General features: G+C 36.7%; 2 non-coding genes and 1 pseudogene across 2 annotated transcripts; 2 read left to right on the top strand and 1 right to left on the bottom strand.

Annotated features, from left to right (window-relative positions):
• The first annotated feature begins 887 nt into the window (after positions 1–887).
• Positions 888–2,920, top strand: LOC126409541 (ATP synthase subunit alpha, chloroplastic-like; annotated as a pseudogene).
• On the bottom strand, positions 2,710–2,781 carry TRNAR-UCU (transfer RNA arginine (anticodon UCU)). Its single transcript has one exon. It is a non-coding gene; the product is annotated as a tRNA-Arg (tRNA).
• A 1,563-nt stretch (positions 2,921–4,483) lies between the features above and the next one.
• Positions 4,484–4,571, top strand: TRNAS-GCU (transfer RNA serine (anticodon GCU)). The gene has a single exon. It is a non-coding gene; the product is annotated as a tRNA-Ser (tRNA).
• Positions 4,572–7,213: the final 2,642 nt, after the last annotated feature.

The following is a 7,213-nucleotide window of genomic DNA, read 5'->3' as shown; positions in this document are numbered from 1 at the left end:
TAAATTGGATTCTCTATTAACCAATAATGTGAGACCATTTAGTTAACATGGTTAAAGCTGAACTGTTTGAAGTCTAAGCACAACACGGTACTCTTTCTACCACTGCGTTAGTACAAGATAAGATTGGTTTCAAAATGCATAAATCATTTTGTTGGGAATTTATTTGATATAGAACACTCATATCAATAAAATGATTTGAACCATTGACTGGAAAAACGGGTACCTCGCCCCTTCCTTTTTATCTAATGCTGAATCGACGACCTATGTGTATAAAATGAGAAAGAATTCTTTTGGATGTGAAGAAATAAAAGAAACGACTTTGCTGACAATTACAAGTTTTTTTGGTCTGGTCAGAAGAGCCCTCCAGAGATCCTGGGTTTTCTTGTATCAGTTTTTATATCCTGGAATACGAACAGAGAAGAGAGGGTAGGCTCATTAAGAAAGAGATATGGGAATGCCCCATAAGTATAAGTAATTTAATTGAGCGTGAGAGCCAAATGAATCGAAAGATTCATGTTCGGTTCGGGAAGAGATCGTGGAAGTTGTGGAATTGATGGGGAGATAATCTACTTTCATTAAGTGATTTATTAGATAATCGAAAGCAGAGGATTTTGAGTACTATTCGCAATTCAGAAGAACTATGCGGAGGAGCCGTTGAGCAGCTTGAAAAAGCACGGGCTCGCTTACAGAAAGTGGAAAGGGAAGCGGAAGAGTTTCGAGTGAATGGATACTCTGAGATAGAACAAGAAAAGATAAATTTGATTAATGCCGCTTATCAGAATTTGGAACAATTAGAAAATTACAAAAACGAAAGCATTCATTTCGAACAACAAAGAGCGATTAATCAGGTCCAACAACGAGTTTTCCAACAAGCCTTACAAGGGCTCTAGGAACTCTGAATAATTGTTTGAACGGCGAGTTACATTTACGCACCATCGGTGCTAATATTGGCATACTTGGGGCCATGAAAGAAATAACCGATTAGTCCTTCTACTATAGGATAGGTATTATTTTTCTCCTTTTTTGCTTCCTAGAAAGAATTAAGAGATACTAATGGTAACCATTCGAGCCGAAGAAATTAGTAATATTATCCGCGAACGGATTGAGCAATATAATAGAGAAGTAAAGATTGTGAACACTGGTACCGTACTTCAAGTGGGCGACGGCATTGCTCGTATTCATGGTCTTGATGAAGTAATGGCAGGTGAATTAGTAGAGTTTGAAGAGGGTACGATAGGTATTGCTCTGAATTTGGAATCCAATAATGTTGGCGTTGTATTAATGGGTGACGGTTTGATGATACAAGAGGGTAGTTCCGTGAAAGCAACAGGACGAATTGCTCAGATACCGGTGAGTGAGGCTTATTTGGGTCGTGTTATAAATGCCCTAGCTAAACCTATTGATGGGAGGGGTGAAATTTTAGCTTCTGAATATCGGTTAATTGAGTCTCCCGCTCCAGGTATTATTTCGAGACGTTCCGTATATGAGCCTCTTCAAACGGGGCTTATTGCTATTGATTCGATGATCCCTATAGGACGCGGTCAGCGAGAATTAATTATTGGGGACAGACAGACCGGTAAAACAGCAGTAGCTACAGATACTATTCTCAATCAAAAAGGTCAAAATGTAATATGCGTTTATGTAGCTATTGGTCAAAAAGCATCTTCCGTGGCTCAGGTAGTGACTACTTTCCAGGAACGGGGAGCAATGGAATACACCATTGTGGTAGCGGAAACAGCGGATTCGCCTGCTACATTACAATACCTCGCTCCTTATACAGGAGCCGCTCTGGCTGAATATTTTATGTACCGTCAACGACATACCTTAATAATTTATGATGATCTCTCCAAACAAGCACAATCTTATCGCCAAATGTCCCTTCTATTAAGAAGACCACCTGGTCGCGAAGCTTATCCAGGAGACGTTTTTTATTTGCATTCCCGCCTTTTGGAAAGAGCCGCTAAACTAAGTTCTCGTTTAGGCGAAGGAAGTATGACTGCTTTACCAATAGTTGAGACTCAATCTGGGGACGTTTCGGCTTATATTCCCACTAATGTCATTTCCATTACAGATGGGCAAATCTTCTTATCCGCGGATTTATTCAATGCTGGAATCCGTCCAGCTATTAATGTGGGTATTTCCGTCTCCAGAGTAGGATCCGCAGCTCAAATTAAAGCCATGAAACAAGTAGCCGGCAAATTAAAATTAGAATTGGCTCAATTTGCAGAGTTAGAAGCCTTTGCGCAATTCGCTTCCCGATCTAGATAAAGCTACTCAGAATCAATTGCAAGAGGTCAACGATTACGGGAGTTGCTCAAACAATCCCATCATCCCCTCTCGCGGTGGATGAACAGATAGTTACTATTATACCGGAACGAATGGATATCTTGATCAATTAGAAATTGGACAGGTAAAGAAATTTATTGTTCAGTTACGTACCCATTTAAGAACAAATAAGCCTCAGTTACAAGAAATCATATCTTCTACCAAGGTATATCACCGAGCAAGCGGAAGCCCTTTTGAAAGAGGCTATTCAGGAGCAGATGGAACTATTTCTACTTCAGGAACAAACATAAAGAAATTGGTTATTTCATTTGGTAGAGTCTCTTAGTACGACATAAATTGTTGAGAAAAGAAATGGCTCTGATTCGAATCATTCCAAATATGTTTCTTGGAATAGCAATCCAAACAAAATAGATGTAAATAAATTGCGTCCAATAGGATTTGAACCTATACCAAAGGTTTAGAAGACCTCTGTCCTATCCATTAGACAATGGACGCTTCTCGTCCCGATTCTCTTCTTTCTGATTCCTCCTTTCCATTCCCTGTTTGGATAAAAACAGAAACAATCAGATTGTATGCGTCTTAGGGAATAAAGACGCATATTAAAATCAATGATGGATGTATTATGATTCATATCGAGCGGGTAGCGGGGAATCGAACCCGCATCGTTAGCTTGGAAGCTAGGGGTTATAGTCGACGTCGATTCATCACTATTAACGTCTCTAATTCAAAACCGAACATGAAACTTTGGTTTCATTCGGCTCCTTTATGGAATAAAGGATAGATTCCCCGATTTAGGGCGTAAAGTAACCTAAACGAAAAAATTGACGATGTATGATATTAGTATGGAAATGGAAAGGTATGGAAATCAAAGAAGGAAGTCATAGCAAATCGGAATAAAAAAATTCGATCCATAACACCTATGTCAGCTTTTCTGTCTGAATGTATCCAAGCTATTCGCTTTCTAGATGATCCCTCTAGAGGAGGGTATTATAAAAACCCTTCTAGTTACTTCGTTCCCTATTTCTACTGACATGAATCCTTAGGAAAAGAATCTTATTTCTACCGAGCTGAAACAATATATGCCGATGGCCCGGTAAACCGAAGTCACCGTTTAATAGCTATTTGGCTTCAATCTCCCCTTTACAAAAATCGAAGATCTAGTTACGATTAGAAATACACTTTTGTATCTTCATCCATGGATCTTTTACTCATACTTATCTAATTCTAATTGGAAAACTCAAAAAATTATGCTTCGCAATTCCATAATCCCAGTTTTTGGATGCAAATCGCGAAAATTATATTCTTCCCCAATTGTGGCATTGATAGGAAAGGGTTAAACCCTTATAAGAAATAAAGTTTTGATCGGAATATGAATGTATCAAACCGAAAGAACCCTTAACTATTTCAGTTGGTAATAGAACGAATCACACTTTTACCACTAAACTATACCCGCTACATTGTGATTATTGTATAGGAATGGCCCATTTGTCGAACAAGGAGATGAGGCGCGATCAAGATATTGTGAATATTAGAGTGCTGACATGCCCTGTCTCCGGGGATACTTGATGAAATAGGGCAAGAGGATAAATAAAAAACCTTTTTGTTTTGCTGTAGAAGTCGTTACTCAGAGGTCCGATAGAATCGGCGAGGTTGGAACAGAAAAATAAGTTTTGTGCAATAATATATATAGTTAAGTTATAGTTTATAGTTCCATTTTTTTTTTGCTCAAGTTTATTTAAACAAAACAAAGCTTGTCTCTTGAGTACTTGAGGGAACATACATACGCTTTTCCCATTCCAATAAAAAAAAGCAACGATGAATCAAAGGAAAAATAAGGAAATAACAATATAATAAATTTCCTTCATATCATAGAAATCGAAATAGCTCTTGTTGCTGCTTCAACTCAATAACATATTGAGTTTTCCAATTTCTCATTTTAGGTTAGGTTGAAAGGGGGGAATGGCCTGGCCAGTGCCTAGCCAGGCCGGGAGAACAAAAGAATAACCTTTCGAACGAAATAAAATCAAAGAGGGATCTTTTTTCCTTTTTTCCTTTAGAGATACCTGTTTTGAATGGTTGTATAAATAGGATTTCTATAAAATTCATATATATCTCTAGAATAAAGAAAAAGAAATATGAATCTTTACTTCACACGTCGTGTCACATATGAATTATTCATTTTTTTTTTTTTCAATTTGGAGAGATGGCTGAGTGGACTAAAGCGGCAGATTGCTAATCTGTTGTACGAGCTATTCGTACCGAGGGTTCGAATCCCTCTCTCTCCGTTTCCTACGCTCACTTGATATTTATCTTTCTCATTCTATAAACCCCGAGTCCCTTTGGTTGGTTGGATTGATGATTTCATTTAAATAAATGAAATGTATGGAATAGATAAAATTTTAAGTTAAGAAGATGGATTTAGAAACCAAACCAAAAAAGGAAAGAAAAAATCTATTATTCTTTATTCTTCGCGTCCAGGATTACGTCCTGGGTCATTAGACAGGAATCCGAAGATGAAGAGCGAAACAAAGAATATCACCACCGTATAAACGAACAGTTTGAGAGTAAGCATTACAAATCTCCAAGACCTGTTGGGGGAGAAAAAGGGAATAGATTCTCAACCTTTGTACCATCTCATTTTTTGATACCAAGAAACGAAGTGGTTTTTAGAAAAGAAAGGAATTAACAGGAATTCAATTCATTTGTATTGTAATAAAATAAGGTTCTGATTCCTTCGTTACCAAAAAAAAGAATCTCGTCATACCTACAATGCGATTTGTTGATATTGCATTGCGGGGGCTCAGAATACCGTATGCGCTCCATGGATGGAGGGTCAGAATGAGGAAATGAGGTGATCCGGATTCACGGAGTCTATTGAAGAATGTTCAATGTTTGAATCGAGGGTTCTTGTCTTAATGCACTACTTATCTCATCTTTCTTGGTAAAATTGGTAAAATATTTTTTTTTTTTTTTTGAATAAGTCATGAATCTTTCTAGAACAGTATCAAGGATCTCATCGAAAACTTACAGCAGCTTGCCACACAAAGGCTAAGAGAAAAAAGAGCACAGGTATGACCGGCATAAAATCCACGATTGGGTTCAAAAAAGCATAAGCCTCGGGCAATTTTGCGAAGAAAAACCCACTCGGCTGAAGGGCAGAATTAAGACAGATACAGATTAAACTAAAGATATTAGGCATAACAAATATTTTGTTCTTAGAATAATATCATTTTTATTGAGTTATTTCTTGAAGGGAAAAAATCAAGAAAGAGGGTAGGTAAAAAAGTCCTTCTTTCTTTGAATTCCCCCAATCAAAGATCCTTCAATTGTCAAATTGAATTATACGGAATCATACTTTCATACAATATCTTAATTATCTTAATTTAATTATATGTAATGATCAATGAATTTAGTTTTATTCCGGATTTACACGTGTCGAATCTCAGCAACAACTTCTTTCTTCCATAGATACTGGGCTGGAATTGACGAACACCCGATACCAATATTAATGTATATTCGTGTTTGAATAGAAACATAAATGGGGCGTGGCCAAGCGGTAAGGCAACGGGTTTTGGTCCTGTTACTCGGAGGTTCGAATCCTTCCGTCCCAGATTAATTCCATCTTAACTCAACAAATATTATTTGTTCTCTTTAATCATCTAAATTTCTATTTAGGAGGTTCATGTTGGATACAATGTAATCGTAATCTATTCTTTATTTCTAGTTTTTTTCTTTCTAGTTTGGTTTTTAATGTTAATGATTTTTTAATGTTAATGATTCTTTTCTGAATTAGACTTTACCTTTCTATTCTGTATTCTGTTTCCTACACACGGAATTCACTTTCAATGACTGACACACGTATGAAAAATCCATGATTTTGGTATAGGCGTGGGGGAGCATAGACATAGATCCGTTGAAAAGATATTTTTTTGATTTAATTCAAAATTGGATTATTCAGTCTATGTCCGTACCGTTCATATTGGAGTTGGTTAGTCAAAAGAAACTTTATGCTTGAATCCAGAAAATTCTGATTCCTGCATGATCCATTCTGAGTCGAAATGTGAAAGAAACCTCTTCTATCTTCTAACTTTGAATTAATGGTAAAGCAGATATGGTAATCGTATCTCATTTAATAATTATCCCAATTGAGAATTCATTTTATTTGGATTCTAATGAGGGTTCGAGTTCGTGGTACCAATTCCATCAACGGGATTCGAGTTCCTAAGACTGGACTCAAATGAAAAAATGGGAATAAAAAACGGATCTGGACCTTTTTTGTTTTGCACTTATACGTGTCTGGTACTGGTATAGCACGCAGCTTACACAGCTTATAAGAAAAGAAGATTCTTTTGTTGGTTGACCGGGTATGCATGATTCATAATATAATCCAGATGAAATGTTTTTTAGATATGTGATGTGCTGATCAACAATGGAAGGTATCAATTGAAATATCTGTGGCTATTCCCGATTTCATCAACAAACAATCAAGTTCAATAGGAATAGATGCATTGTATTGTACCCAATTTGCATCTGGTTCTAATGAACTGATGAATAATGGAATTGTAAATCCATTGGTAGGCAGAATCGCGGATTTAATTTACTTGACTTTATCGAACGACTCTGGAAGCAAAAAAGCAGAATATGCCGAAAAGAAGCATGCCACCCTTTTGTATTGTTATTGTTCTATTTCAGTAAGAACAAACAACAAACAGTCTTTGGTTTCGGTCAGAAATTTCTGTGATGCCTTAAAATATCCACGATTACCCGCGGTAACAGCTGTATATATAACATAACCCGATGGATACCAAAAGATCATGCTGCTTTGATTCTGATATTCTCAATCAGATTCAAGAATGAATCGAGGACGTTCACTTTATCTTATTTACTTTACTGTGTCTTTTTTATTCATTTTTTGACTTTTACTATA

Source organism: Nymphaea colorata, unplaced genomic scaffold (genome assembly GCF_008831285.2).
Source record: "Nymphaea colorata isolate Beijing-Zhang1983 unplaced genomic scaffold, ASM883128v2 scaffold0507, whole genome shotgun sequence".
NCBI classification, from domain to species: domain Eukaryota; kingdom Viridiplantae; phylum Streptophyta; class Magnoliopsida; order Nymphaeales; family Nymphaeaceae; genus Nymphaea; species Nymphaea colorata.
Note: the sequence above shows the minus strand (reverse complement) of the source record. Positions and strands in the feature narration are given on the sequence as shown.